The sequence below is a fragment of the Castor canadensis genome, chromosome 1 (genome assembly GCF_047511655.1).
Source record: "Castor canadensis chromosome 1, mCasCan1.hap1v2, whole genome shotgun sequence".
NCBI lineage: Eukaryota > Metazoa > Chordata > Mammalia > Rodentia > Castoridae > Castor > Castor canadensis.
Window position 1 is genome coordinate 185228429 of NC_133386.1, and position 23790 is coordinate 185252218.

General features: G+C 33.4%; 3 pseudogenes; all 3 read left to right on the top strand.

The window, feature by feature from the left end:
* Positions 1 to 711: 711 nt before the first annotated feature.
* Positions 712 to 1599, top strand: LOC109676228 (olfactory receptor 4C15-like; annotated as a pseudogene).
* A 6883-nt stretch (positions 1600 to 8482) lies between these two features.
* On the top strand, positions 8483 to 9405 carry LOC109676230 (olfactory receptor 4C15-like; annotated as a pseudogene).
* A 2756-nt stretch (positions 9406 to 12161) lies between these two features.
* LOC109676226 (olfactory receptor 4C15-like) lies at positions 12162 to 13079 on the top strand (annotated as a pseudogene).
* The last annotated feature ends 10711 nt before the right edge of the window (positions 13080 to 23790 follow it).

Here is a 23790-nt window from a genome sequence, read left to right on the forward strand (position 1 = left end):
TGAGAATATGCATATTTCTTTAAAGTTCTGGTCACATTTTGAAATGATGAATTAAATGTGAAATGTCAATACTTCGCACACACTTAGGCATTGGTATAGAGTTAGGTGATCTACAGCGTTCTCTTTTTTACAAAGAATGAATTCATTTAAAGGGTTAAGGATTTCAAAATTTTAAAAAGATACTTGAAGACTTACCATTATTTCTCAGGTCTTAAAATGCATGTTTTTCTTCTGTTTGTAGATGAGACTGTCTCTGGATAAAGGATGTCTGTTAATCCATCTGTTACAAGCTAGGCATTATTAATAAATTATAACCCATTTCCTATAAGTTCTTTTTTGTTTCAAAATGCTTCCCAATAATTCAGTTCAGGAGCCTCTAGGCAGTGATTGAGGCTGACCACTGGATTAAGAGCTGTGTGTCTTCTCCTTCACATGTGGATGCTCTCCTTTCCCCAACATGAAAATCTGACTGACACAGTTTTTCACTAATTTATCTCTGCATTAATTCTACTTGATTTTCAGCTACTGCTTTCAACACATTTCTCATATTATGTTCCTAGTGATAATGAAATAACTCAGATATGTTTGTATAGATACACATGAACTAGTCAAAGTCTATGATATTATAAAATGATTTGAATCAATGTGATTTTTTTAATAATTGCCAACCTATACCATTGCTGTTTTACTTTCATCAATTCCTAGGGAATCATGCAAAACCAGAGCTCTGTTACTGAGCTCATCCTAGTGGGATTTTCACAGAATCCAAAAGTTGAGAAAATAGTATTTGTTCTATTTTTATTTGTCTACATTGCCATAATTGGAGGAAACATGCTCATTATACTGACCGTCATATGCTCTGCTGGATTCTCCCATGTACTTCTTCATGGCTTTTCTGTCCTTTGTTGATGCCTGCTTCTCTTCTGTCCTCATACCAAAGGTGACTTTGAACTCCTTCTCTGAGAAGATCATCTCTTTTGAAAGATACATGATGAAGCTCTTTGCTGAACACTTCTTTGGTGGGGTAGAAATGATTGTTCTCACAGCTGTGACCTATGACCATTATGTGGCCATTTGTGAGCCTCTGCACTACTCTTCCATCATGAATTGGAGGCTGTGTGGCACTCTGGGGTAGCCTGGACATTGGGCTTCTTGCATTCCATTATACAAAATCTCTTCACTTTCCAGCTGCTGTTTTGTGGTCCAAATGTCATTGATCATTTCATGTGTGACTTGTACCCATTACTGAAGTTGGCATGCACTGACATTCACATCTTTGCCTTCCTGATGATAGCTAGTAGTGGGTCTGTCTGCATTATAATCTTTTCCTTTTTGCTTGTCTCCTATTGTGTCATCTTGTTCTCTTTGAGAAAACACAGTTCTGAAGGGCAGCGAAAATCTCTCTCCACATGTGGGTCCCAAATCACTGTTGTGGTTTTGTTGTTTATCCCACACATTTTTATATAGCCACTACCTCCATTAACCTTCTCCTTTGACAAAATGGTGGCAATATTTCATACCATCCTTGCTCTCCTGCTCAATCCTTTCATTTATACTTTCAGGAATAAAGACATGAAAAATGCCCTGAGGAAACTGTGAAAGAAATTGGGGATGGTTTCTGATATAAAGTAAAATTTTACACTTACAGTAATATAATTATAAGAAGAAAGCAGTTAATTTTATAAGGCAAATATTTGTAGGATTCATAAAGGTAAAGAGATGAAATAATTTTATAGATAAAATATGAATGTGATTTTGGAAATTATGTTTCAATTTGAGATCACACTTACCCTCTGATTTGATGATTCAGTTTTTTCATATGTAAATTAAAGCAAGATCAATTTATGTGTTGTCATAAATCTGATACAATATGGGAAGATATTTTAGCTACTATAACGCTTGACACCCACACTATGATTTTTAAAATCATACAAATTATGATTTGTATGCTAATTTGCATACAAATTAACAAGAGAAACTTTTTAAAACTATTCCAAGTGTAAATTTTCTAGTTGATGCTCATCTCAGTGACTAACAGGACAGGAAGACTTAATCATGTTTAAAAAGTCTGAGATAGGTCCGTTTACATGTGATACAGAACTAAGAGTCACTTGTTGAGTTTCTTGGTAAATAAAGTGTAATTACCCCAGTACTGCTATGGATGAGTTCTTCTTGTGTCAGGTGACCACCTCATACCAAACAAATAGGGCATACAAGTGAGGAGAGTTCCATAAAAGAGTCACTAATGGACATGTCTTCTGTTTTGCTCAACCAAAATGTACTCTCAGACATCATAGTACTAGCAATACCATTTATACAATCAGGTATGTATGTGCATGTGTATGTGTGTATATGCCACTTGACTAGCATGTTACAAAATTCCTGAGCCAGGATCAGATGTAGGGATTTATTGAGGAATATTTAGAACTGTGTACAAAAAGAAAGTATTAATTACTTATTTGCTGTCCAATCAGAGTACCTGAAGTTTTTTTTTTACTATCCAGGCATTCCTTCACTCTATCAGGCCCAGGGATTATATCTTATTGTTCTTTTTATAGACTCTTCATGTTGAAGTGTTGCCTCTGCAGTTCCTTAGTACCAATTCCTTACAACAATTTACAGAATTTTTCATAAGCAGGTAATGAAGTAACCAACTAACATGCCTAGATCAAGCTCTGATTATCAAATGGATGCAAAATTCAGGGCGTATCAAAATGAATATCATTTTATGTGCATATTTGAACAACTAATAGTGAGGAAGATACAGAAATGTAAGAGAATGTCATTCTGACCAACATAAAATGAAAGAAGGATAATCAGGAGATATAATAAAGAAAATTCCACAGAACAAGGATGAGCAAAAATTCACACTACGCATAATGAGTGTACTTGGAAAGAGATAATGCACAGAGATTTTTGAGAAAAAAATGTGATTTTGTCAGAATTCTGATGTAATAAATGTAGTTCCTGAATTATTTAAGTTGGAAATCAGCTCTGTATTGTATTCTTTCAGATATATAGAGAAATTTGTTTCATCCTCTTCTTACATTGACAATGTGTTTCTGAAAATTCTTTGAACAATTGTTGCAATTACTACAAGCCAAGTTACTATTAGGACAACACTTACACTGCCTGAAAACTGAAAACATTGGGATTCGCTTCACTTTAGCTTGTCAAAATCAACATAGAACACAAAATGGAGAGTTAAGTCATAATTATTGGAAGAATTCTGCAAGATTCTATTCTTTAAACTAGTAGGAATGAAAAGGATAGATGACTTTTTGTGTTTTATTATTCTACTGCTGGATATTATAATTTCTTTCAACTTTTATACCTATACTAGATTCCACAATGAAGCATTTGAAATGAAAATCATTGAAATGTGTTTGAATTAGAGTGTGTGATGAGATAGATACATTCAGTGTGGGTTACTACAATGTGGTCAGAATAGTTTTATTACCCAATATTGGGTTCACAAATTCTTGAAGTGATTAGATCAGCAATACCAGATCCTCATTTCTTATGCTATTTCTTAGGGATAAAGGAACTACTTGACAATTAGAACCTCAGTTTAATGGGAAAGGATGTTAAGAAGCAATCTCTGCTATGTTAGGTTGGATAGCTGATGGTAAAGCAAGAAAAAGGAAAAGGAAAAGCACCTTAGCGAGTGTATGCCTTTGTTAGACACCAGTCTAACAAATAATGTTCCTTATAACATTATGCCCAAATAGTAATATCTAATATATTTCCCATCAGGATTTGAGTGAAATCTTATGTGCCTTCTGCTTATTCTTCTATTTTAGAGCTGGCATGTAAAATTAAAGAGAGACAAAAAGAACACTTAGTGCTTTTACACATCAGGGGAGACACTGATTTTTTATTTTATAGACAATAATTTTTTCATGCATTAATAATTTCTCTCTCTTCCCACCATAATGAAAACAAAACAATTTTCACAGAAACCCACAAGCTAATTCTAAAAATGTTACAGATTTATTCCTGTATATCAGTACCAGCTTTGGTAATAAAAATAATGAGACAACAAAGATGGAGGACTAGATTAATTGATAATAGAACATCTCTTAAAACAGTGATTCATTTAAATTTTGCTATATGTTGAGTAAAATCAAATTCTAAAGAAGAAAAGAAATTACCCAGAAATGAAGGCATCTCCTTCCACACACTTACTATAAGCCTTGTAATTTTACAAACGAGGCAACTGCATTTTAAGTCAGTGGGAAATTATGAAATATTGATTAAATTCTAGAAGGGCACACTGACACTGACTCATTTTTTATGAAGAGCAATAGTCCTTTGGGCACTAATTTTCTCATGAATCACTTAAATTATATCACTCATTAAATCACTACCATGGGGTAAGCATGAAAATAGGTAGGATGAAATGCTTAAAAACTATGTAAGGAACAAATTGTTTCGTGTGGGCCCTGTCTGAAGGAGCCTGGGCAATAACTTCCAATTTTTCCCTGAACCATCAGTCTCAATGCTACGTTCTCTTTAGATCAACAGATGTGCTATATCATGTTTCACAAAAAAAGTGTTAAGAGAAAAATTCTTTTACTCTCTAGAAAGGCTATTTTTAGTCTTAATGTTATGGATTCCCAAGATTAACTTCTGAGGAAACAACATTAGATTTGAACTAATTGTTTGGGGGCACCAAATTTTGGAAATGCTTGAGCAAATGAAACCAAGCAAAATTGACTTGGAAAATCACACAGACAGATATTTCACAATGTCTCAGAAAAAGTGAAAATCAATTTTACAGGTTCATGAACTCTCAATGAAACATCTTTAAATTGTAGTTGGAAATCAAGAGGGAAACAATTGTTTTCTTAATTTTTCTTTTATTCCTGAGCTCATGTTATAGACAGTGTTTGAAAACAATGGGAACCTTCTCCACCTTTTTTGCCAGAGAATCTGTTCCTGTCTCTTTTAGATGTAGATGGAAGAGTTAGAAATAACTTTCATATTTTGCAAAACACTGAATGACTTTACAGATAATACAAGACAGCCATCAGCATATTGTTCAAGGAACTGGTATGTGGTGAGAGTTGTAATTCACTAACACATTTTTTATGTATTTTAGAGAGGATTTTAAATTGTGATGTTGTGTGTATGTTTTGGCAATGCTACCGAGTTTAATACAACATGTGAGTTTAAGTGTAACTGTGTGCACCTGAGCTATTTGTATAACAATTTTTGCTCTGAGATTCATAATCTTTAATAAGGATTATCACATTATTAAGTTCAAGTGATGTGGAAGTGAATAAAATAATATATGTGAAACCAGTCAGCAAGCTATAATTAAGTTTGAAGTCAGTAGTGATTGTTATAAAAGAATGCAAGCTATTTTATTTTTGTAAGTGGTAAGGATCACCTATCACTTAAAGCCTAATTAAATAATACCCAATTTCTGCTTTATATATTCAACAAAATTAACCTAGTCACATTTTCATGTGTGTTGAGGAATAAATTTTATAATTTATACAGATTTTCAGCCAATAAATATGAAATAGTCCTAAAAACCTGTAGAACATTTTCATTGTAGATAATCTTTATTGTTGCATTTTATTCATGTATTTATTATTTGTTTGTTATCATATTATTGTTTTCCTGGGGCTACATTGTGACATTTACTGAAATTCTTACAACATATCATTTTTTAATTCACCCCCTCCATCATTCTCCTTTATACCCTCTTCCACCACTCCTGGTGTAGTTTCAACATGTCTCATTCTTCCATTTCCATCAATGAGTACTCAAAATATTCACCACATTTGTCCTCTTATACCCTTTTCTCATTGTCAATTTTAGTTGATAAATAGTAATTGAACTTATTTTATGCTACAATATGATAGTTTAAGAAGTGCATACACTGTATGATGAACAGGTCAAGATTATTGTCTAATACGGTTATCATTTCTTTGTGTTGGGAGTATTTGAAATAAAGTCTACTAGATTTTTTTAAATGTAGAATTAATTAATTTGAAGACTTGTTGCATTAGTGTGCATTACAAGTTATTCTTCCAGGGCGAGGGGCTTTAATCAAGTGCTAGAGTACCTGCCTCATAAGAGGGAGGCCCTGAGGTCAAACCCCAATAACCAAGAAAAAGAGTTATTCTGCCTATCCAACTACACTCCTTTACCAAATAATCATCCTTCCTGCATCTTCCATCACTTGTTTTCTAGGGACTATGGTTTGAACTCAGGGTTTTACGCTTGCATGCTTTCTACATCTATGAGATGAATTTTTTCAGCTTCCATACATAAATGACAACATGTGCTTTTTTACTTCTGGGCTTCAATAATTCCAACAAGGGATTTTCCTTCTAGATCTCTAATAGAATTTTGTTTTTAGTAGGTATATTTTCATTTACCATTTATTCTATAATGTTCCTACCATCCTGATGTTTTAGATTATGCAGTGTTATTCCTGAGGTTGTATCAAGAGCTCTGATTTATAAACACAATAAACATAAATCTTGCAGAACCACTTATAGATGTATTGATATAAAATATGTTATTTCCTATTTCCCCATGATCACACTAATCAAAGGCATGCATTATTACCTTATGTATTATTAGTGTTTGCTTAATGAATCATGCCATAGTAAGTTATGATACTCTTATCTATGTAGACATCTTCATTAACAAATATTTTGAATATCTAGAAAATTTTAGTATTATTGATATGGCATCATATTCCAGTGTGAAATTTTGTCATTTCTCTGTATTTTATAAATCATTATTAGGGTTAGGTTTAATAGTATAAGCAATATATAAGCATGTTCCTGATTCTGGTATTATTACTAATATATTTTCCAAAGGTATTACAAGAATGGGTCAATTTCATTGCACTTTTAGAATAATTTTTAAAAGAAGACATTTTATTCTTATAACTGATTCAATTTTTTTTCCTGACTTTTTGCATATACAAACTGCTTAAAATAATAATTACATCAGCATTAACATCTTCCTTTTAATTTATACCTTGGAACATGTCAATAATTACCAATTTTTTGCTCATGTCTAAGGAAGCTTGAAGTATGGGTGGTGTTTTTTTTCATAGGCACAAAGGTAAGAAACAATGTAGTAGGAATTGCTAGATTTAAGATAGCAGAAGCTGAACAGATTTATTCTTTCTAACTAATGTTTGATTTGAACTAATTATACACTATCAGAAATAAGGTTATAGAGTGCTCCAATATATTTCTCATCTTGCATTCTTTAGTATTGTATCTCATTGGTATGGGTTCATTTGTCAAGATGATGTAACAAACACAAACACATTGTTGTTAACTAACCACTTTATTTTATTTACATTTAAGTAATTTTTCCAATATTGTCTTTTAATGTAGTAGGATTCAATCCAGAATAACATAGTGCTTTATTGTAATTACCATTTAGAAGATTTAAAATCATAATCCCCATAATTGTAAAACATGAGCACATGGTTTATCACTCAAATACTGATATTTCACATGAATTTTGGGAATTCCTTTATTTGAAAAGAGAAGTTAATGATTTGTTTGATGCTAATGAGAATTTAAATCAACAAATGGTATTCCTCTTACAACACTGAGCTAAAATGGAGAGAAAAGAAGAGTTTGTTAGACTAATATGTTTTTGTCTTCCTTTTAACCTCCCACTCAATTTGGTGTTCTTTGTACAATGGGTCTACCTGAAACAGGAGTGGATGCAGGTGAGTCTGAGGGCATCAATAATCAATAATATACAAGGCAGTGGGTCCTGAGAATTACATTCTTTACATTATTGCATTTAATGATTGTGACTACATGTATTATTTTTATTAAGTTCTGGTCACATTTTAAATGATGAATTAAAAGCAAAACCTCAATATGTTATACTTACTCATGCAGTCAGTATAGAATTAGGCACTTTTCCATAGATCTTTCTGTTGAAAGAGAATGAATTAATCCATTTCAATACTTAATTTCAAAGTTTCAAAGAAATATTTGAAAAGGAGTTGTGATTTTCAAAGTATTAGATGGCATGCTGTTCTTCTTCTGTTTGTATATAAGTCTGAGTCAGGCATTATCGATGAAAAACAACCTTTTTCCTCATACCTTGGTTTTGGTTTGAGAATTCTTTTAGGAAATTCACTTTAGGAACCACAATACAAAATGATGAAAAACTGTTCTTGAAATAAATACTATTTCTTTTCTCTACCACATAAAGATTCAGTCCTTCTCCCATTTTAAAAATCTGGCTTTTTTATATTGTCAATAATTTATCTTCCCCTCGTTTCTACTTATTGTCCAACTATTGCCATGAGCATATTTCTATATTCTCACTGATAATAAAATCACTAAGAAGGATTACATGAAGATGCAGAAGTTTGTTGATGAATATGACTTTATTAACTAGTTGAATCAAAGGAATTTTTATTGTAATTACAGATTTAAATGAGCATTGATTTACCTTCAACTGTTCCTTGGGAATCATGAAAAATCAGAGTTTTGTTATTGAGTTTATCCTCCTGGAACGTTCCCAAAGTCCAAAAGTTTAGAAAATTGTATTTGTTGTAGTTTTTTATTGTCTACATTGCAACTGTTGGGGGCATCATGCTAATTGTGTTGACCATCATCTGCAGTCCTGCACTGCTAGGTTCCACCATGTACTTCTTCTTGGCATTTTTGTCCTTGTTGGATGCATGCTTCTCTCTGTCATCTCACCAAAGACGATTGTGCATACCCACTATGAGAGAAGACCACCTCCTTTACAGGTTGCAAGATGCAGCTCTTTGCTAAATACTTCCTTGCTGGTATGGAGTTGATTATCCTCACAGCCATGGGCTATGACTGTTATGTGGACATTTGCAAGCCCTTGCACTACTCTTCCATCATGACCTGGAGACTCTGAGGCACTTCGATGGGAGTGGCCTGCCCAGGGGGCTTCTTGCATGTCATCATACAAATTCTTTTCACCTTTCAGTTGCCCTTTTGAGGCCCCAATATCATTGATCATCTTATATGTTACTTGTATCCATTACTGAAGCTTGTTTGCACAGACACTCACATCTTTGGTCTTTTGGTGGTTGCCAACAGTGGATCTATTTGCATTATAATCTTTTCCTTATTGCTTGTCTCCTATGTTGTCATCTTGTTCTCTCTTGGAATCCACAGTTCTGAAGGGAAAAGGAAAGCTCTCTCCACTTGCAGATCCCACATTGCTGTTGTGGTTTTTTGTCATGTCATATTTATATATGCACAGCCTTCATCTGCTTTCTCTTTTGACAAAATAGTGTCAATACTTTACACCATAGTAACTCCTTTGCTCAATCCTATGATTTATACTTTCTGGAATAAGAAAATAAAAATTGCCAGGAGCAAATTGTGGAAGAGACTGGTGATGGTTTCTACTTAAAAATAATATATTAAACAAACATAAGATATAATACAAGGAATAAAGTAATTAGTATTTATTTATAAAATACTTTATTTGAAATGTGTTATAGGAAAAGACATAATTCTAGAGAGGAAACACTAATGTGTGGAGTCAGGATATTAACTTTTAACCTGATAACACATTTCCACTTTAAATTGTCAACTCAATATCTTAATATGTAGCTTAAAGAAAATTGTATTTTTAATAGCTTCATACAATAAAATTGGGAAGAGACTTTACCTTTAGAAATCCTTGTGTTCACACTAAAGATTTTGAAAGGTCTTTTTGTAAGAATGAAAACATATATTAGGAATTAGGCAAAATAAACTATTTCAAGTGAAAAAAAAGTTTTTATGCAGCACTGATCACAGTCACTCTGGTGAAATACATCAGCACTTAGCAAGGGCAGAGATTAATTTATAGAACCTCGACTACAGGTGTTCTTGTATAAGACCTCATTTTTAAGGTAGGTCCATTCACATCTGGTATAGAATTTGAGTTTTTTCTTGACAGATAATGCCTGATTTGCCAGTTCTGCCTATGGATGGGTTGCTCTTGAGCCTGTTGACCACTTAATTCCAATCAGCCATGCAAAAAGAGGTGGGGAAAATTCCACAAGGAGTGAAAGTGGAGTAACTGTTTTACTGTAATCAATGGGAATTCTTGTGAAACCATATTACCAGAGACCCCAGACTAAAGCTATACATGTAGTGAGTTTACTCTCCTCATCCCCTGTAGTGGGAATAGAAGTCAAAGAAACCAGACATTTAAAAGGAGATTACAAAAGAATATTACATTTGAATTGACTAGAAGGTTTTGATTTTCTACTTCAAGAAGAGAATCCAAATTTAAAAACATACTCTGCCATTTCTGTACTTATGTTTTATTACTCTCAGTTTGTCAAGTGCCATTGACAATAAATATATTTACAGTAAAATATTTCAAATTGATAGTAATAACAGGCCAGTTGAGCATTGTGAAAATGCTGAATTTTTGTTTTGTTTTGTTTTTTCCCCTAGCTTTAATTTTACATGCCTGGTCTGATTTTTACATTCACATCACGTGCAGAATATGCATACGATTTTATTGATCTCCCACTGGAAAACTGAAGATTAAGATTTGGAATTAAAACATCTTCTAGACAAAATGTGTGCTTGTCATAAGCCCAAGTGTATAGCAAAGGCACAGACTGGCATGTATTTTTTCAGCCAGACAGTAGTGGTTTTCTTACTGCTCTTTGCCTTCACACAGAGATTTTTGTTGTAAAGCAGTTCATTTATCTCCAAGTATAACTTGTGTTGCTAAAATGAGTAGGAAGGAAGTAAGAAGGAAGTAGGGGGATGATGGCAACACTGCAAGTTTAGGACACTATACTACCCATTTTTGATATTTTAACACTAATTTTGGAAATTCTTTCATATGAGAAATGCTGTTGGTTTGTTTGTATCTAATGAGTTTTTAATTCAAAAATGGTATTTTTCTTAAACTACTATATATAAAGCAAGTGGAGAGAAAAATAATTTAATTATCAGAGTAATATAGGACTTTTTCTTTAAAACTTACAATCAATTTGGGTGTTTTTGTGCAATGAGAGTGTCAGAAACAAAAGTGCATATAGGTGGGGCCAAGGGCAGCAATACTGTATCCAAGGATAACTAAAGATATTTGAAAGTGCTATGCTTTTAAAATTACCATTTCTGCACTGAAACCTATCAGTCGAAATAACTTTATTTGCAAATAAATAAGAAGAGGAGGAAAAGCACTTGCCAGCCTTGGTCATGCTAATGTAGGAATTAGGAGTAAAAATGCTTTCATTTCTTCTCTGTCAATGGTTGTGGCAGTTTGTGCTCAACACACATCATCTTCTCCTGTGCTTCTGATGCATCAGTGTTTTTACATGTGGCTTCTTCACTGACTCTCACAAAAAACATCTATAGATAACTTTTCAAGTTAACCCCATTTACAGAAGTGAAACTTGAGGCTTTTAGAATTTTAAGAACTTTAAGTAACCTGATCCATGCCTAGACAAAGAAGAGACTGAAGAGCCTACATTTGAGAACAGGTTGTAAGCCTTGTGTGCATTTCTATGCATTGTCTTTCCGTTTCGGGCCACTGCTATATTATATTGTTCTTTTTTATAACAAGTCACTAGTGTCGGATCCAATGACCTTAAAAGGTTTGTGTGACAGCATTTGAGAGGATACAGGGCTCGTAGTGCACATAGCTGGTAGGAAGAAACCCAACCACAAATGAAAAAAGCTGGTGTAAAGTGTGCAGGAAAACAGATGCTAATGTTCATAATCATATGAAATTGATATAATGTACATTATAATAATTGCCGACTGATGTAAGGTGCTGCTGAATAATGACCACACCACCTATGGAAGAGAAAGACTTATTGGAACCAGACTGCAGGACTGTTACTCTTTCGGGTTCAGAGTGCAGTGACTTGATTGAAATGGGTAGTGGGCTTTATAGGAGGGGCCAAGCCATGGGGGAGGGAGAGAGTCTCTGGTCTCCAATTATCTGTGATCACCAGATGGAACAGGTCGACATGCCTGTCTAGTTGACAAACTGGAAGTTCCTGAGGTTTTGTAAGCAGAGAAACAAGCAGGGAAGTTTGGCAAGGGGTCATAAATCAGGAGATCTGTTTTTGATGTTAGCCTCAGGAATGCCAGGGACCTAACAACTGACTCTTCAAAACATTTTTTAACTTCACATGTTCCTTTGCAATGATGCAAAATCAGAGCTTTGTAACTGAGTTTATTTTCGTGGGACTTTCACAGAATCCTAAAGTTCAGAAAATAGTTTTTGTTGTATTTTTGTTTGTTAACATTGCTGCTATTGAGAGCAACATGCTAATGAGAGTGACAATTATCTGCAACCCTGCTCTGCTGCGTGTCCTCATGTACTTCTTGGCATTCCTGTCCTTCCTGGATGCATGCTTCTTTTCTGTCGTAGCACCAAAGATGATTGTGGACTCCCTCTATGAGAGGAAGTCTATCTCCTTTGAAGGCTGCAAGACACGGGTCTTTGCAGCACACTTCTTTGGTGGTATGGAATGGATTATTCTCACATTCATGGTCTATGTTTGTTATGTGGCCATTGGCAAGCCCTTGTACTATTCTTCCATCATGAACTTGAGGCTCTGTGATATTCTAATTGGGGTAGCCTGGACAGGGGGCTTCTTTCATTCCATGGTACAAATTCTCTTCACTTTCCAGTTGGCATTTTGTGGGCCCAATGATTATTTCATATGTGACTTGTACCCATTACTGAAGCTTGCCTGCACTCACACTTATATTTGGAGTTTTGGGAATTGCTAATAGTGCATCTATTTGCATCATAAACTTCTCTTTGCTGCCAGTTTTTTATGGTGTTATCTTGATCTCTCTGAGAATGCATAGATCTAGTGGGTGGAAGAAAGTTCTCTCCACCTGTGGATCCCACATTGCTGTTTTGGTTTTGTTCTTTGCTTCATATATATTTATATATGCATGACCTCCATCTTCCTTCTCCTTTGAGAAAATAGTGCTAATATTTTATACCATAATAATTCCTTTACTCAATCCTATGATTTCAGGAACAATGACATGAAAAACGTCATGAGGAAAGTGTGGAGGAGATAGATTGTACTTTTTGAAAATATATAATATTAGACTTACACAAGTATAATAGAAAATGTAAAGTAGTTGGTATTTATTTAGATGAACACTTTATGGAAAATTTAATTTATGGAAAGAGATTATATACTTTATAGAGAATGCATTAATGTGGAAGTCAGAAAATTATGTTTCAATTTAAATTCACACATTCACTCTCAATTCTCAACTTAATTATGTCACAAACAAATTAAACAGAATATAATATTATATTTTCTGAAATACAGAAACAAAAAGGAGTTTTTAGGTATTAGAGTTTTTGGAATTCACAGTCTGTTTTGAAAGACATTTGTGAAAAATATGAAAATATATGAGAAAATATGTAAAGTGAAAAGAAGTTTCTATGCAACGCAGATCTCATATAACTGATTAAAGTCTTCAGAATTTATGAGAGTCAGAGAAAAGATCATTCATAGAACCTCAAGTGTAGGCTGAGGTACACCCATTAACATCTGGTAATGAATTTGATTTTCTTCCTTAATTTCTTAACAGAGAAAACTGATCAGTCCTCATTATGGATAAGTTCCTCTTGGATCAAGTCACCACCTTGTTCTACTTATCTAAAGGAGATTACTTACAACATATTGTGCAAGGTGTAGACAAGTATCTTTTCTTTATCTTTTCTTTCACCATCTTGAGACACCATATTACTAGCAACACCACACTAAAGCTATAGATGCACTGAATTTACTTTCCCTATCCCCTAGAGAAGGAATAGAACATAATGAAACCAGAGAGTTAAAAGTAGATTTCAAAATATTATTGCATTTCAGTTTACTTAATTATACTGATTTTAAATTTGTGTACCCAGGTAGAAGTTATTCTATTCAAATATTTAGTAATAAAGAGCTAATGAAAATTTAAACACATATTTTATCATTCTCCAGGTATGTTTTATTAGTCTCAGGTTGGCAAATTCATATGCAGTCATCTTATTTATAGTAAAATATTTTAATTTCAACTAGTAAATCTATAGTACTAATGTGCCAATTGAACATTGTGGGTAATAATAATACATATTTTTTCTCTCACCTTAATTTTGCATGCTAGTCCCATAGTGGAAGGACATGTGGAAGATACATACTATTTCATTGATTTTCAATTTGAAAGTCCATTGGGGATTAAGATTTTGGCTTTAAGCATTATCTGAACAAATTATATTCAATTTAGAGCAAGTGAATAGCAGAGGCTGAGATATACTATGGTGCTTTTCCCACTACTTTTCTTTGCTTCATCATCTCTTTGCTTTAGAGCAGTAGTTGCTTTTTATCTTCCTTTCCCTGTGCAATGATGCTCTTGTTAAGGCATTCATTTATCCCTAAGAACAAGGTTGAGAAATGAAGATCTAGTATTGTTGAATCAACTACTTTATGACTCTTTGATATAAAGCTATGAAATCAAACATTATTCTGTTGTAATTATAGTGGACAACTCAGAATCATGTCTGCCCCATCAAACACACAAGTTCAAACACATTTGAATGTTTTCATTCCCCATGTTTTATTTTCCAATCTAGTAATAATACATGAAGTGAAAAGAACTAATAATATCCTGCAGAGAAATAAACAAACACTGCAAAACATGCACATTTTTCATTCTTACTAATTTACTGAAGACAATTTCGAAAAATAGTTTCCAAAACAAGTATTAGTTTTCCACTTGATTTCCCATGTTGATTTTGTAGGCAGGGTGAAATTCATTCAAATACTTTTAGCTCTTTGAAAATGTAACTGTTGTTCCAACACTAGTGACTTGTTATAGATACTGAAGGTATTTAAAGAGTTTTTGAGAAACACATTCCAAATGTAAAAATGGGAATGAAAAAGTCTCTGCATCAATAGTATGAGGGATTCTAGAAATTATACAAACACATGGAGATTGAACAAAACACTTATAAGTGATCAATTAGTCATTGAAAAAATATGAGCTCATATAAAATACTTCTGGAATCAAATGAAAATAAAAATACTACCCAGAAGTTGTAGGATGCAATAATCACAGTTCTAAAGGGTAAATTTACAGCAGGAGTATTTATCATAGTGAGAAGTCAAACAAATAACCTAATGGCACAGTGAAAGTAGAAAAACTAGAATGAGCCAAACCCCAATTACATAGAGGGAAAGAAATAATTATCAGGGTAGGAATTAGTGAACTGGAGACTAAAAAACCATGCAAAGAATCAATGAAACAAAGAGTTGTTTCTTTGGAAAGATGAATAAGATTGTCAAGCCTTTAGCCAAAGTAAACAAAAGAAGAAGACTCAAAAGAATAAAATTAGAAATTGAGGCCAGTATTGCAATGATACCAATGAAATTCAGAGTATCTTTAGGGAATATTTTAACAGCATATTACAATACACTGGTAAATGTAAAAAAAAAATGGATAAATCTCTATACACATATGACCAACAAAAAAATGAACTGTATGATATAAACAACTTGAACAAATCTGAAACTACCATGAAACAAATGCAGTAATAGTCTCTCAACCAATAAAAGCCCAGGATCAGATGGATTCAATTCAATAAATGGATTCAATTCAATAAAAGATTCAAATAGGAAAGTAAGCGATCAAATTATCCCTATTTGCAGATGATATGATCCTATACTTAAAAGGACTTACATACTTCACCAGAAAACTTGTAGATCACAATAAAGTAGCAGGATACAAAACAATATACACAACTTTATATACCAATAATGAATACGCTGAGAAAGAAATCAGGAAAACAATCCTATTCACAGCAGCCTAAAGGAAAACCTAGGAGTAAACTTAATTAACCAGGTGAAAGACACCTACAATCAAACTATAAAACTAAAGAAAGAAACTGAACAAGACAATAGATTATGAAAGGACCTCCCATGTTCATGGATTGTCAGAAGTAACTGATTTTTTTTTGGTGGGACTGGGTTTGGAACTCAGGGTTTCCCACTTGCCAAGCAGGTTTTCTACTATACCATCCAGTCCAGATTGCCAGAATTAGTGTTATGAAAATGGCTATAACAGTGTAAGCAATCTGGAGATTCATGCAATCCTCATCAAAATCCCAAAGAGATTGGGTGTATGTCTGTTGTAGAACATTTGCCCAGCATTTTGAGGCCCAGGGCTCAATCCACAGAACAACAGAAAACTTTCAACAATATTCTTTATAGAAATAGACAAAAAAGCAATACAAAAATTCCTACAGAAGCACAAGAGTCCCAGAATAGACAATACAACTCTGAGCAAAAAGAGAAATTCTGGAGGTATCACAATGCCCAAATTCAAACGGCACTACAAAGCCATAGTAACAAAAACAGCATGGCACTGGCACAAAAACAGATATGTAGACAATGGAATCAAGTAAAGGACCAAGAAATAAGGTCACACTGCTACAGTCATGTGATTTTCCACAATGTCTTCAAAAACATCATGTTGGATGAAAGACATCCACTTCTAGAAATGGTACAAGGAAACAGGATATCCACATGAATAAAACTGGAACTAGATACCTATCTCTCATTCTGTACAAAAATAAATTGAGAAACATCAAGGACCTCAATATAAAACTTGAAGTATTGAAGACACTACAGTGAACTGTAGGGAAAACACTTCAAAATACTGGTACAGGAAACAACATTCTGAATAGAATACCAATTGCTCAGGAAATAAGAGCAAGAACAGATAAATGGGATTTCATCAGATTAAAAATCAAATGAAACAGTTATCAAAGTGAAAAGAACACATATAGAGTGAGAGAAAATCTTTGCCAGCCTCTCATCTGATAAGAGATTAATTATCAGAATATAGTAAGAGCTCAAAAACTAAACAACAAAGGAAAAAGTAACCCAGTTAACAAATGGGCAAATAAATTGTACAAATATTTTCAAAACAAGAAGTAAAACTGACTAATTCACAGAAAAAGAAGTGTTCAATGTCCTTAGCCGTAAAGGAAATTTAAATCACAATGACATTGAGATTCCACCTCACTCTGGTCAGAATGTCTATCATGAAAAAAGCAAATAATAACACATGCAGGGAAGGATGTGAAGAAAAAGGAACACATATACATGGTGGGACTTCATATTAGCCCAACCACTACAGAAATCATTATGGATGTTCCTCAACAAACTGAAAATAGAACTAAAACATTTGTGTTCCTGTTCTCCCACCCCTGGGCATATTCCCAAAGGAATGCAAATCAGTACACAACAGAGATATCTCCACACCCAATTTTATCACAGCCCTATTCACAATAGTTGAGTTACGGAATTAGCCTAAGTGCACATCAACTGATGAACAGATTAGATATATATATATATATATATATATATATATATATATATATATATCATTATGTGTTTGTGTGTGTGTATATATATATATATATATGTATATATATATACAATATGGAATATTGTTCATTCATGAACAAGAATGGAAATGCATCATTTGTGGGAAAATGGATGGAACTGGAGATTATCATGGGAAATGAAATAAGCCATACTCAGAAAGATAAATATTATGTTTTCTTTAATATAAAGAAACTGTACCTAAAGGAAAAAAGAACATGTAGAGGGTTTCTATTGGGTGGGGAGAGAAACCTGCCAGATGTTGGAGGAGAAAGAGAGGGCAAGAGGTGAGTGAAGAGGAATTATTTCAATATAAGCAGGTTCTTCAGAGAAGAAAGGATAGGTATTGGACCTGATAAAAACAGAGATGCCAAGGAAGATTCTTCAGGTGCTCTGATTAGCCAAAAATGAGTTCTCAGGTCCCTCCTCTCAGCTCACTATTCTAGCTTTCTACCAGTAAATGATTACACAGGACTCTATTCCATGATTTAATAACATATTCTTTATCCAAACTGTATATTATTTTTCTATCACACTATTAAGTAGAGTTCCTGTAAAAATATTTGACATCTCTGCACATCTATAGTGAAGATCTTGATTTTTATGGATAATTTTATGATGAATTGATAACTACCCACTCTTCTCTCATAATGATGAAACATGCTTACAACAAAAATTTTTATAGAGAATTCTAAAGTTTATGTGCATGCATCCTGTCTTGAGTTACAACTTTATTAATTAAAACATGCAAGTCCACTAGATGTCAGAACATGTCTTAAAGCTTTGCTTTGTGCAAATATCATTGCAGTGTAACAAAGAATTCTTAAGAGCAGAAAAAATTGCCCAGAAGTTGAGATATCTGAATCTGGGAGTCTTTTATAAATTTTTAAATTTAATAAATGATGAAGATGTAATTTCAGAGGCATCTCTCTGAGCACACGGAAATGTCTTCCGTAATATTTTCAAAAATCTAATTAAGACACAGCTCCTATTTCTCACAGCCCTCCTCCCCAGTCCAGCATCTACTTGTTTTTTTATCTAATCCAGTTATCCTGGAGGAACCATGTGCATATTCTAACATGCAAGGTGCCTACTCTATATCAACTTGCCACACCACATATCCTCTTGTCATAGAAATCACTGATATATCTCCGTGAAGTTAAATTTTCATGTTTTACTTTAGCCTTCATGTAATCTATCTTCCAAGTATATTAAAGTAGAAGTATTTTGGAAGTCAAATGTTTGCTTAAAAAGAAAAAGGCAACATTTTTAATCCACCTGAAATGCTTTCTTTCATAGTTTCCTCAAGTCTAATTTGATGTATCTATACTGAGTGTATCTTCTATAAAAGATGGTGCTCCTTGGGATCATTTCCATCAGTGGGGGGCTATGTTACATGGGACCAAGGTTCCTATGCTTTCACTGGCTTCTGGACAAAGCTGTATTATCTCCCCAAAGCCTCTTTACTCTGAGAATGTGTGAGTAAAGAGCAGGACATTGAGACTGCCCTGGAAGAAGTTTTTTTCTTGGGAGGAAGTCCCTTCATTTGAAGTGTTTCTGGGATAGTACTCCACTCTCTCCACAATTGTGTTTTTAAAACTGTTGGGCATGATCCACATCACATCCGTTCAGTGGTTTGGGGGTATGTGATATCAGAGTCCATCAAAGAAAAAGAGGCTAAACTCGATGATGAAATCTTGGGTTAAATTCTTCAGCTAACATTGTATCCCCGACTCACCTCTGATACATATTTTTCTTCTTCCTTCTGACTTTGCTGTTATCTTGTCACTATCATTCTCCTCTTTCCTGCTTTGATATCATTGAGTATCCGTCCTTTCCCTTTTCACCAATACTCGTTATAGATATATTGGTTCCTACTTTGGTACTTGTCTCACCATGAAATTTTTATATCTTGATTTTGTGTCATCAGGAAATTAAGATGTTAATTGGTACCATTTTCTGATAGATCAGGATTTGTCTTTTCTATGATGCAATCTACATGGATACTTATAATTTGTTGTTTTATATGACATGTGGGATGCATGATAAATAGAGAGGTTATTTAGTATCATAGTATCACATCCTAGTTCTGGCTTCACTATTTCTAGCAAAATTCTCTCTATCATAAGTCATACTTTGTTCATAAAATAGAATAAGGCAGATGGCCCTTTTTACCTTGCACAAAATGCTTGTGTCAAATGAAACAACAAAGTGTGAGTATCTGTTTAAATGAGATTAATTTATTCAATAGAACACACATTTAAGAAAGCACATAGAAATAACCAAGCACAGGCAGTAGAGGGAGATTTTTATTTCTGGAGAAACAGGTACAATTTTGGGGATCATATGTAATTTGAACAAGCTAAACTTTCAATAGATAAATGGAAAAAAAGTTTAAAAAAGGGAAAACAGTGTACTCCACTACTGTGGTGACTCTCCAAAGCACGGAGGTAGGATAGTTTAAGAGTGTTAGAAAATAAAAGCTGGATTTCATATGAGATTCTGAGGCAGCACTGATTGGCTATTGTATATTTCTTATCTTGATGTTGTTTGTGTTTTCATGTTCAAAACCTTTTCTTTGCTTCTTTAAAATAAAGCAAAATGGAATTGCATGACAGGGTTTTCATAGTTGTCCATTTTTCTCCATATCCAACCATTATATTTTCTGTTTACCTGAAGCAATGCAAATTTCCCCCATTTTGATATCTTACTCTTGTCACACAACTGCACCTCTCTACATAGCCCTCTTTCTCTTTATCTCTTATTAAGTCCCTAGTGTATAGACATGAAGTAATAATTATTTAATTTTATTTTTTATAATTATCAGAAACTGCCAGTCAGAACTTGTAGTTATAACAACTTTAGTTTATAAAACTGAACTTAAAACTTCTATTGTTTTTTTAAAATTTTTGTTTGACATCAAGGCTTCACCTTTGCTAGCCAGTTGCTCTACCACTTGACCCACAGTTCTAGCTCTTTTTGCCCTTGTTATTTTGGAGAAAGGGACTGTAGTCCTTACTTTAATCTTCCTGTCATCACTGGGGTGCTATGTATATGCCACTATGCCCAGTTATCTTCCATTGATCTAGACTCTCACAAACTTTTTGCTTAGGGAGGCCTGGTACCATGGTCCTTTCGATCTCAGCCTCCCACATAGCTGGCAGGATAGGTGCCTACCATTGTGCCTACCTATTGGTTAACAAACCCCTTGCCTGGGCTGACCTGAAACTGGAACCTTCTTGATCCTTACCTCCCAAGTACTTACGATTACAAGAGTGAGCCAAAGTTCCTACATCAAATTAAAATCTTTCTATACATCAAAAGGAACAATTGCCAGAATCAAGAGTCAACCAAAAGAATAGGAAAAAATCATTACAAATATTCTACAAATGAAGGATTAATATCTAGAATATATAAGAGCACAAAATAACAAACAGTAGAATAACAAATCATCAGAATAGTAAATTGGTAAATGAATTAAAGAGACAGTTCTCAGAAGAAATTTAAACGGCTAATAAATAAGTAAGCAATACTGAACATCCATAACCATAAAGGTAATGAAAATCACAACTACACTAAGATTCTATCTCAGCCCAATAAGGCTGGCCATTATCAAGAAAACAAAAATGCTGATAGGGATGCAAGAGATAAGGAATCCTCGTACACTGTTGTTGGGAATATAAACTAGTATCACCACTATGGAGGTTCATCAAAAATTAAAAACAGTCCTACTTCAGGATTCTTCCCAAACACTCTTGGGCAGGTATCTGAAGCTGGTAAATCAGTATATAAGACAGATACCTGCATAACCAAATTTATTGCAACTGTCTTCCCAATATGTAAACTGTGGAATCATTTGAGGTGCTCAACAATGATGAATGGATAAAGAAAATATATAAGGCTCAATATTATTAGGCATAAGGTAACATGAAATCATGTCATTTATAGGAAAATGGATGGAACCGGATATTATTTTACTGAGTAGGATTTAAAAAAAAAAAAAAAAAAAACCTCAAAATCCAAATGTTGAATGTTCTTGCTCATTTGTGGAATATAGCCCTAAAATTATGGGGATGATAGGACATGATTGCATGTCTGGCTGTCTGAAGGCTTCAGTGGAAAGATGGAGTGAAAAAAGGAAAGGAAACTGAGTGGTAAAGAGGAAAGTATGCTATATATATATATATATATTCATATATATATGAAGACAATAGTTAATGAAAAAAGAAAGTAGAGAGAGAAGGCAAATGGGAATATAATGGAGAGGATGTACTTGTTCAAGGTACATTGTATGCCTATATTGGATTATCACAGTGAAATCCCCTAGTATTTAAAATGTATGTAATATTAAAAATAAATTTAAAGAAAAAGAGACATGTTGATGGATTTAGAACTACAAAGTTGTAATTAAATTCAACTCTATTATGCTACTGTCAAAGCATCACTTCATTGGTTTTCTTATAAGATAAATAATTTCTCTGGTGTGTCCTTTCCACATTCACTCTACCCATGGTACTGAATACAAGTGTGAATCTTTGGGATAACACAGGGTTTTCTAAAGGAGAAATTTGTATTTTTCTTAATATTTCTCTATTTTATAATTCTGTTGGAAAATTTACTTGTAAATGACCATTCCGTGTAGCCAGATACTTGGAATCTTATGTACTTTTTAATTTTTTTTAACTTTATGTGTTAAGGACTGCTTTTCAATACCCATGGCTGTAAGACCCATGGCTGTAATCTCCTACAATAGGTGAATTACCCAAATCTTTATAGTTCAGTTCTTTGAGTGCATGGAGATTTTTCTTCTAATTCTCATATCCTTTGGTTGGTATATGGACATTTTTTACAGGTTTAAATGCTAGTATTTACTGCATTTTACAGATGCACTGAGTATATTATGTTTCCATTTCATATGTCAATATAATCCACAAAAATCTCAATGTGAAAATTTAGTAGTGTAGTTAATGAGGTCTAATACCTAAGATAAACAGGTTCTAGAAGCAGACAATAAAGAGCTAGCATCAAGTACTGTGTAAAGTTTTGTCAGTAAATGGCAAACAAGTGATTTTATAGCAAGGACCACACAAAATACAGTGAAAAAATAAAATATTTTTCTACAGACAGCAAAATAAAAATGTCTGTTTAGTTATTACTACAAATACTTGGAAAATGCAGCCTCAAATATTAAACTTTACACTGCAAACAGTAATTAGCATATCTAGATATTTAAAACAACCTCACTGATTCCCTATTGCTGTGTTAAAGGAATATAAACTATATGATTTAAGTAATTACTTATTTGAATACAATCTTAATTCAGATAGTAAAATCTATTCATTCATAATGAAATGTATATTCCTAGTTCAATGCTTTATGCAGATTTTCCATATTTCTCATAAGGTTATGTAGATTCAGTGGTTTATCTATATAAGTGCTCAATACATTTCCTAGCACACAGGAAGCTCTCAAAACACACCACTGTTACTGTTTCTACTAAGTAAGCCAATCTATCATATACAATAGGAAAATTATCTAACACCCAGGAGAATCATCAATTGACTATAAACTTATAGATGTGTAACACTAAAAGTATTATACTATTTTGCAAATTTGTATATATATTGAACTTTTTCAAATATTAGGATTCAGTTTTAAGCTTATACTGTATCTATATCTGCTTTTCTAACTCTTCGCTCTGGCCTTTGCATAAAGCAATACAATCATGTCAGTAGATATTAGAAAACCATGTGAAACCAATCAGTGTACACTGAAATCAGGTAACAGAGGCATTTACTGAAACTTTTTTAATGAAGAAGTAGTTAACAGTGTCGTTCAGGATAACCTATCTCATTTAAATTTAAAGTTTTTCTTTAAATTATGAAACAATGAACTTCTTCAAAGGGACATTCTCTACTCTTCCTGTCTGCCCTTACACAGAAAACTAAGCAGTGCTACAAAGTTCTACCCTCTAAAAAATCCATTAGAAAAAATATTTGTAAAAATTGCTCTAGAGTTACAGTGACTGAATGAAGCACATCATTATTAGGATAGTAAGTTATAAATTCTGGTAAACACTAATTTCCAAGTAAACCATAGATTCTGGTATGAGCAAGATATTTGATGTGAAGGTTATCTGATCTTTATCTTTTAAGTGACTTTTTCCTCCACCAGTACTGACAACTAACTCAGAACATAACAAGTTTGTGCTACAATTAACATGATGGTGAGAGATAAAAACAATCTCTGTTCAAAACTGATTCTTGTCATTCTGGTATGAAATAGGAAGGAAAATAAACATTTTTGTGAATATAGAAAAACACACCTGAAAACTCATTAACCTGAAAGTAACTACCCAGAGTTCAAAAAAG